The sequence below is a fragment of the Nelumbo nucifera genome, chromosome 6 (assembly GCF_055504915.1).
Source record: "Nelumbo nucifera cultivar China Antique chromosome 6, China Antique-T2T, whole genome shotgun sequence".
Taxonomy (NCBI): Eukaryota; Viridiplantae; Streptophyta; class Magnoliopsida; order Proteales; family Nelumbonaceae; genus Nelumbo; species Nelumbo nucifera.
This window is the reverse complement of record NC_142654.1, coordinates 54756342-54766186: the sequence shown is the minus strand read 5'-3', so window position 1 is coordinate 54766186 and position 9845 is coordinate 54756342. Positions and strand designations below refer to the sequence as shown.

The 9845-nt window shown below is 40.9% G+C and overlaps 1 long non-coding RNA gene across 1 annotated transcript; it reads left to right on the top strand.

Annotated features, from left to right (window-relative positions):
• The first annotated feature begins 3048 nt into the window (after nucleotides 1–3048).
• Nucleotides 3049–9387, top strand: LOC148791076 (uncharacterized). The gene is made up of 3 exons (XR_016077739.1): nucleotides 3049–3557; nucleotides 5229–8637; nucleotides 8718–9387. It is a non-coding gene; the product is annotated as an uncharacterized LOC148791076 (long non-coding RNA).
• Nucleotides 9388–9845: the final 458 nt, after the last annotated feature.

The window sequence follows — 9845 nt, the reverse complement described above, 5'->3', positions numbered from 1 at the left end:
AGCTCAAATAAATAGATATTCTGCTCTGCTTGGCTCAAAACCACCCCTACAAACCCCTTTTCGCACTCAAGCTTGGGTCAATAAATATTTGTATTGCAAGGTGCTAATTAGTCTGTTGGTAAAGTCTCTAGCTGGTTGTAGTAGATATCTGGGATCGAGTCTCACCTTCACAAGGGGTTGAAGGTTTTGGGGAGGGCTACTTCTGTTATGTAACATATTATCAAAATAAATAAATAAATACAAATACATAACGCGGGGTAGCCCATCCACCAAACCTAAGGGCTGGTGCAACCAAGAGACCTTACCAACCAGCAGCTGATTGGCACCTTCTGTCTATATTTGTATTTAAATTCATAGTGGCAATGCACAACCTAAACTGATCTATAGGATTTTTCTAATTTTAAAATAGAACAAAATAAATCAAGTGGCTAATCCCTTTAAGACTTTTAACTCTCTTCATTAAGTCTCTTTCCTTTTTCCTATTAACTCTTTTATTTCTCTCTTCATTAATTGTACCATTAACTCACTTCTTCAATAACTCATGCCATTAATGTTCTCTCGTATCCATTACTCCATTAAACTGTCTAAAATTCATTAATAAAGATTAATTATATTGAAATGGAGAGGTTCAAATAATTTGCATTTCAAAATAAATATTATTTACTTTACCCAATAAATAAAATTGGTGTTTTAAAAACTGACTTAGAAGCTGAATAGTTTTTGTCTCTAGGTCATAGGTCAATGGTTTAACTATCCAGATTGAATGAGTCAAGTGACACATCATCCATCCATATATGTAAAATATAAGGTTTATTTGTTTTTAATTTGTTATAAATATAAGATCAAAAAATTGAAACTTAATATAATTAATATATTCTACATAATTAAGTAAATTTAATAAGGATTAATAAAAAAATTAATAAATAATTATTAATTTTAAATATAACTTAATTAATTTAAAATCCATTTAAAAATAGGGAAAATTATAAAAAATTCCTTGGATTTTCTAAGAATCCTATGAAACTCCCCTATGTTTTGACCTTAACAAAAAACTCCCCTATTGTTTTGAGAAAATGTGCAAATACCTTCTTTTCATTAGCATTCTAAATAAAAAATGTTGATGTAATGCATTAATTTTTTCAAATGCAAAATTACCCTTAACCAACTTCAGTCACATGTAAATTACTAGAATAACTTGAAAAAGATATATTTTTTTTCCTTTTACTTCACATTAACTTTTTTACCTTACTCTGTCCAAGAAGAATAGGGAGAGCTACTCTTTGAAAGTTGTCTAGCAAAATAAATTAGTGGAGGATAAAATTGTAACTTTTTTTTTTGATATATTCTGAAGGGGCTACACATGATGGGGGGTAGCCCATCCCCCAACCCAGGTGCAGGCAGGATTCAATCCCAAGTCTCCACTATGACCAGCATAAGAATGATAAAGGTATTTTGATAACTTTAATATCTTTGTTACCAAAAAGCCAAGGGAAAGGAGTTATTTGCATGTTTTTTCAAAACTATAGCAGAGGCCTCTATTAGGGTCAAAGGACAAAGATGGTTTATAGTATTGTTATTATTATAACTAAACAATAAAAATTAATAATAACTAAACAATAAAATTAATAAGAAAATAGCGTTAAAATAGAAAAAATTATACAAATTTATCTAGTGCATAGGAAATTAGTCACTCTCACAAGAGCACAATTTAGATTGTACTTAAACATAACCCAAACAATAATACTTGAATTGGACTTAGATGGGTATCGCTTAATTGAAAATGTCATAGAGCTTCTTCTTCAATTTTACTTATAAATAAAGTCTAAGCATTGCACAAGCCTTGACTACTATGTCTATATTTGCATATGTATGCATGTATTATGGTACTAAAAATTTGTGGTAACTAAACTAAAGTCCAATTAAATGGTATTCATTCAAATTCATGTGAGTTTATGATATTTTTCATTCTAAAGTTACCTCATTCATATTTCAATATTTCAATACCATATAAATACCTATATTTATTATTCTTGCCAAAACATTACTTCTCTCTCTCATTATGAGAAAACCATTTTCTTCCTATACTTTTTCATTTTTTTTCCTTCATCTAAGAAAACCCATAAGAGGTAAGATGTAAAACAATGTCTTTGAGATATTACAACATTTAAATGTACAGAAAATTAAAAAATAAAAAAGAAGATACCGACTTATTTAGAATCCGGAACCACACTGATCTTTTTTGCTTCTCAGATATTGGAGTTTAGTTTTCCTGAACACCGGCTAAATGGGAAAGAGGCAGCATTTGGCATGCTTTCAAAGAATTGATTCTGATGAATTTATGAGTCAAGGAATCACTTTGAAGCGAAAAGAAATGAGTCAAAGAATCACTTTATGTTTCAAGTCATGGAAATTATTGGAATTAATTCTTTTTCAAGTCAGAAATCATTCTATTGAATTAACTTTTTGAAGCTAAAATTTTTTGCTTAAGAAAGAATCATTTTGACTCAAAACTAGGGATTCAAATAGGAATGACAATTTTTCCCTTAAAATTGGAGCCCTGCCCTGCCCTACCTTGAATGTGGCAGGTTTTCCCCGTTCTTAAACAGGGAAGGGGAAAATATTTTTGCTCCTAACTGGAGATAGGCAGGAACAGGGTTTGCATATAATTCCTCGAATCCGCCCTGAACCTGATGGTAAATAAATAAAATATCTTAGATTTAATATTGATTTTTAAAATATCTCTAAGTTTTTCCCAAATTCTTAATGCCCTAGGATCCTATAATTCCATTTATAAGGTACCTTCAAATTGTCAAAATTCAATTCCCAAAATATCTCAAAATGTTCATAATTTTATTTGTAAAATATCCAATAATTAAATTATTTTTAGATGATAGACTTGAAATAGGAAAAATTCGAAGATTTCTCATCCCCAATGGAGAGTGGGTGCCCTGCCCCGCCACCAAAGATGGACTATGGGGTAGGGATAAGGAGGGAGTGCCCCCCCCCTCCCCCACCCAACCTGCCCCATTGGAATATGCCATTCCGATCAAATCTTACAATCCGAATTCTTTAAAGATATCGGATATCGGAAACTAATCCGAATTCGATCCATTTTTTAATTGGACTCCATTATCCGATTCATTCCGATTTGAAAATCGGACAGGGAATATGTGAATCTGATCCCACAAAATAGAATCGGACTTGATCCCCTCCTCAAATTCCATCAGTAATTCTTTGGAATAGAATGTTAACCGAATCCATACACGCCCGACCATTTATCCAACTAATTTGGGGCCTCAGGTCTCTGATTGCTATTCCAGATTCTCTCCATTTCGTCGTTTTTTGTTAATTGGATACCAAATAGATTGGAAATCAAGTTTTAGAATGCCGTTTTCTCTGTTTTTTTTTTCCCTTCTCCTCCCCAAATAAGATAAAGTTTGGGGTTGGTGAGGGAGGGAGCGGTGGACGTGAAGGCGAGATAAATCCGATGACAGCGATGTTCTATCCGACTTCAGGTTCAGGGAACGACACGAAGATTCCGAAGAACAAAAGAGAAGGTGTTCTTATTATTATCTTCTAATATAATAATTTTTTCTTTTACAATTTTCTTTTCTTTTAAACAAATCCTCTATTCAATTATTCTCCCTTCTTCGAGGAATGGGTGATAAAATTGAGAATACAAATTTGCAACCAACACCTTGGTAGTTGTTTGGTCTTTGATTTCTGTTAAAATAAACTGGCGATATATGGGTTTAACAGTAATCCCAATGTGAAGGGAATCTATTAACGAATATAGTAGAGATGGATATATTAAAATTGAATAAGTCATAGATTGGAATCTCCTGATGATGACATTATCAATTCTGGTATTATCATCGGAGATGTTTTCAATACACGGTGGGGATATATTGTGGGATCGAAATGTGATCTCCATAGATCGAAGTCTCGGCTTGGGGGTTTTTTTATTTCATGCATGCACGGTCTCATTCAGAAACAATGAAACCCTTATAGGCCTAATAAGAAAGGGAAATTCCCTTTCATATATAATGTGGTCGATTTTGATTGGCCAGGCCATGGACAAACTTGAGCCCTATTACGAATGGTAAGAGGGCGGGGTGTGGATGGGAGTCAATCCCTATCCCCGTCTCCATGGGATAAAATCATACCCATTCTTGCCTCATTCAGGGTGGGTCTCACAGGGATCGAGAAAATGGAAAAATTTCTATCCTTATGCTCAGCATATCGTTTTGTGCCTTTATGGTAATCAAGACCTTTCTTTGCAAGTGTAGTAAATTGATGTGATCAAATCCTTGGCCGAAACTGCGCCACTTTCGTTGACAAAATTAATACATTTTTACTATAGAAACTTTAAGTGCTTTATTTCAAAAGAATACCTTGTTCCTTTTGGCTTTGTAAGGTGGGATCCACCCATAAAACCTACAAACACTGTCTGATAAAAATTTGGCAGAGCCCAAACTGGTTATAGATGCCTCTTCCAACTTTTCTTTTAGTGGTTTCTCCAAAGCGGCTTAAGTCAAACCAAAGCTTTTTTTGGTGGTTTGAGCTTTCTTTTAAGCTCAAACTAAAGCTTAAACCCTCCCAAAGGGCTCCAATATTGTGTGCTCCTTTGGAAGGTCTTTTAGCTTTGCGAGATGGGCTGCACCCAAATCGTATATAAGAAACGTTTGGTAAAAAATCAAAGAAGCCCAAATCTGCTATTTATCAACCAAAAAAGAGCTTCTATTGAAGTTCCTTCAGCTGTCCAAAACAGCTCAACCAAATTTTCAGCTCTCTTAAAAGGGACCTTGATTTTCTTGCTAGCCTAACATTCAAAAAATTCCTCACTAGTCAGTAATACGAACATGTTTTTGTTTCAGACAATTTTCTGAATACTCCGTCTACTTAATGTTAAGATTATTTATATAAATAGAAGCTCACTTTAAGGTGTGGCATAAAGCCATTCTATCAGGCCAATGCACATTCCAAATTTCATGTCAGACACCAATGTTGAAAATGTAGGTGCCGTTTGGTAAGTCTTTTTAGAAGATCTTTTGACAGTTTAGATGGTCAAAAAATGTAATAAGCTTTTGGGTATTGTCATTAAACTTGTAGACCCTTTGGTAAGTATACTAATGTATCATGGTCCACAAAACTGTTATATGAAAGATTTTAGATGCTGAAAGACATGAATCTATATTTGAAACTTCCATATTTTTTTGTCATTTTAGGTTTCTACAAGCTTTGGTGCTGTTTGGCAAGTCTTTTGTGAAAGATCATCCGGCAGACCTGGCAGCCAAAAGACAATGTGAGCTTTGCATTAAGATCTTAGCAGCCTGAACACTGTTTGGTTCAGTCTCATCCTTCCACGTGAAGATGTGAAGAAAAATGTTGAAAAACTCCATTTGAAGCTTCCTGAAAATAGCCCAAAATGGGCTTCGTGCATCTTTTTGGAGAGGCATCTTTTGGCAGCTAGATCTTTTTCCAATCAAATGGGAAAAGACCAAAATGTGGGCTGCCAGGCTTCTAAACAACCAACAACCCGCACAGAAAGACACATCAAATGGGACCTTTATTTTTATGGCATTAGTATTTCTGGCTTATTGTCTTTTATTGCCAAATAAAAAGAAAAGACCAAATTTTGATCTTTCAAACCTTGAAAAACCCAAAAATCCACACTATAAAAGACTTGCCAAAGGCCCCCATAATTAGTTACCTCCAATTTCAAGTCACTTCATTATGAGGACTGTTGCTACCAATGATGGGCCAAGGGCAACAATGTAACTGAGTCCGAGGGCTTCAAGGTCCGAACTATAAGCAAAGGAAGACGTCAAAGGCCCCGGGTGTTATCCCACGGGCAGAGACTCTGATGGTCAAGTTAGCAAGGGTGTAGCAAGGGGTCAGACAAGGCCTAAGTAAAGTAGCTCAAACGAGGTCACCAGGGAACTTAAGAGAGCTTAGAGCAATAAATGCCAAGATAGCTTACATGGGGAGTGACATCACTTATTTATACTTGAACCTGCCTAGAATTTGTAATGAGTGGACAGCCAGGATGCAATCCAGCCTGCGCCACATGTCCTCATCCTAGGCCTTCCATGTGCGCCCCTGCCATTAGGCCTACCATGTGCACCTACATCATTTGCCCCCCACTCTCGAGGCCGTGGTGGAGGTCTGAGTGGGGACCTCGGCTTCGGTCGAAGAGAGTGCGTCGTCATCATTGGGAGGAGCTAAGTGGCATGTTCTGGTGAGGACCTAGGCTTCGGCTTTGTTAGGGAGAACCTCAGCTCAGAAGCGTGGACGCATTGGCCTCAACTTCGGAACGCATCCCTTAATTGTCCTAGTGGCAGCGGCTTTGCTAATTTCGCCTCTTGAGAGAGTTGTCGAGGGCCGAAAACACAGAGGCGTCGGCCTTAGCTTTTGAGAGCCCGATACCGTGCTTTATACAGGTACAAGATGCATGTGCCCCCTAGTTGTATGCTTCACAGATGTGTTGATGAGTCCGTGCATAGGTTAGACGTTGGACTCGACCGGTTGTTACCATATGAGGTACGGGTGACGAGCGGGTATGCCGTGGTAGTGCACGAGACGGGTGTTAGCATCAACGAGTTGTGGTCGTACAGGAGACGGGTCTCAGCGCTGGGTACTAACTATATGCGTGATGGGTCTCAACATTGATAGGTCAAGATTGTGCCCGAGATAGGTGTCGGGTCGTGATCGTACGCAAGATGGGCATTAGATTGATTGGGTTGAGTTGCTTCTGGCCCAGAATCGACGAACGAACTGCTTGACTTGGTGAGTGAACTAGCTGACTCGCTCGGCGTCGTTTCATCTTCCTGAGGCAATCAGCAGATGTCGGGCGTCAGTTCAGATTGTTAAGGCAATCGCTCTATGGTCGTTGGATCAAAGATTATCTGAGCCATCCGTTTTCCTTTAAATAGCACTTAGTCAAGATAGTCTTCACCATTTACCTTCAACAGCTTGAACCTTAAGAGACTTCAGCCTTCAACTTTGATCACCCTTAAACTTTCCAAGACCTCTTCCATTAGGTAAAGACTCAAATCGTAGCCATGTCTTGCTTTGACTCTGGCCTTTTGTGCTACGAGTTTCCTGACCTGTCGGGCACAAGCTCGCCACTTACCACCACGTCGACCAGCAGTAGCGAGAGATATGGATATGAGTCCAAGGGCCTACCTCTAAGGCCTGAGATCCAAGTGTTGAGGGAGAGGACTGCTCCTATAGGCGCCGAGTGCAGCCGACGGGACGATGATTCTCCCCATGAGAGTGTTGGGTTGATGAGGTTGAGGGACAACGAGGGTGCCTTAGGGTCACTCGAGGTGGTAGAGGGTGAAGAGACTCTTGAGCCGAGCCCTAGGTTAGTGGCCGAGTACGCAACCTAGGGCAGAGAAGTAGAGCGCTATCAATGCTCCAAGTTGAATAGCCTCCTTAGCATAGAGCAATTTAGGGCTCTTTCTAAGGAGTACCATATCACGAAGGGGTATAGGCTTAGAGTCCTCGACATTGGTGACCAGTCGTGGCTACCAGATGAGGGCAAGGTGTGTGTGCATGAGCATTACCTCCAGTTTGGCCTTAGGTTTCCCCTTCCTCCCCTCATCCCTAAGTTACTGAGGTGCTACAACATCTCACTAAGTCAACTAACCCCCAACGCCGTCAGAACCATTATCACCGTGATGGTGATGGCTTAACTCCGAGGCATTGAGTTGACGACGAAGATCTTCTAATACATATTCATCCCGATGCAACATCCCTCCGAGGCGGGTATTTACTACTTCCAGGCAAGTCATGGAAGAGTGGTCAACAACCCATCGTCCGTGCACAACTGGAAGAAGAAGTTCTTCTTCGTGTCTTGTCCCGAGGGTTGGTCATTTAGGTTGGATTGGGGGAAGCCAGACCTTATAGCCAAGAGGATTTTGCCTAGATACAAGGATGAGGAGGCCGAGGTGATGACCCTCATAAGATTTTCCGAGACCATCAAAGCCGAGCCCTTGGTATCAAAGGAATCCTTGGTGTGGGCTGGCCTCATCGCCACCCACCTCGGTAGGGGAGCTCTTATTGTCAACTTAACACGTTGGCTTGCTTTTTTTGTGTGTAAGTACTAATATGTTTGTTGTGCTTTTGTTGGAGGTGGCAAAGTTGGTGAAGGAGATCCCAAGCAAGGGCCCATCCAAGAAACAAGCACTGAGGGGAGAGGCACCAATCGAGAGGACACCTCGGCTGCAGGCGCCTATTGGTGCCGGTGCTGAAAGGGGGGAAGGACTGGTTGAGGTGGACCGGCGGAGACAACCTGCCCTAAAGAGGCCAGCTGAGCCACTTCAGCCCCCAAGGGGCAAGAGGTTGGCCACAAAGGATTGCCCAGTCGAGAGTGACGACAAAGGAATGAGCACACCGAGGGGGCTCTCGGCCGAGGGGCCTCGCACTTCATCCGAGCTGAGGGATGACATGTTGCTGATGACGTGGTATACCTTCCACCCTTAGTGGAACGTCAAGGATGGGGACTCTATAAGCACCCTAGGGATTGATTGGGCCCTTCTCATTGGGATGGTGCCACCGGCCGACAGGCACACCATGACCTAGAAGGGCATGTAGGGTGTTTGAGACACCCTTATGGACTACATGGCTGAGGTGAGTAGTTCTTGTCTTGTTACTTAGAACATTTTCTTGTTCTTGCTTTCCTTTTTCTGACGACCGCATTTCTGTTGCAGGTTACTTGTTATGCTGTCGACCTATGCAACAAAGTGGAGGTTCTATTTTCTTAGATAAAGACCTCTAAGGAGAAGAGGGAGCAACTCGAGGTCCGATTTGTTGAAGTAGAAAGCGACCGAGAGTTAATCATCTCGGCCATGCGCGAGGAACACGACCTGAAGTAGGTCCTAGAGGTTGAGATCTCAGTCAAGAAGGAGTTGGTGCAGTCATTGAAGGATTCTTTGAAGGCTACTGAGCAGAAGCTGAAGACGTCCAAAGATAAGAGGCTCCTGAACGAGGAGGGGCATGCGGCTGCCGAGAAGCGGGCAAAGGAGGCCGTGGAGGCCAAGAAAAAGACCCCAGACAATGACAAGGCATTGGATACCTATGGTGCCTCTGCATACTTGAAGACATTAAGGCACAGGTGCTGGCACTGATGCCTGAATTTGATGTTAGCAAACAAGGGCTCTTGCTTGAACTAGAGGCCGAGGTGCCCATGCCAGCCGATGGGGTGCAACCACCTGAAGGTCAGCTTGTCGAGGAGCAGCTTGTGCCAGCCGAAGGGGATGCCAAAGTGTGAAGGGTCTCCTAAGTTGCTCTTTCTTCTCTTTGCTTTTGTTTTTTTTTTTTTTTGTTTAAATTTTTGTATGGGGCTCAGCCTCCACCATCCGAGGCCACTTTTTGTAAAGACACAAAGATGACATCAATGAATATACTTTTTTGCATAACTTGTGCCTTTTTTTCTTGCATTGATTTTTTTTTCTTTTTTGTTTTACTAGGGGTCGATGCCCCCTTCCGAGAGGTTACAAGTAGTGAAAAAAGTTGGTGGCTTGTTACTTATACGTTCGCTTAGGAAACCAAGTTAAGGTAGCCAAGTCGAGGCTGAGCTGCACTGTCTAGGGTTTGGGGCCCCTTTCCTTAACAAGAAGGAAAGGGAGGCGAATGCCTTTGCTCTCCCAACCTGTTCTATATTCTTATCAAGGTGGCTAGGCCGAGGCCGCATTGTGCCATCGAGGGTTCAAGGCTAGGTGTGTGCCTTAGCTCGCCTGGCTTAGCTTTCCTTGGGGATTTTGGGGTGTGATCCTATGGATAGCCAGGCCGTGAGGACGTGCCTAGCCGAGGTCACAAAACACTTCTTGTTTTAGCGA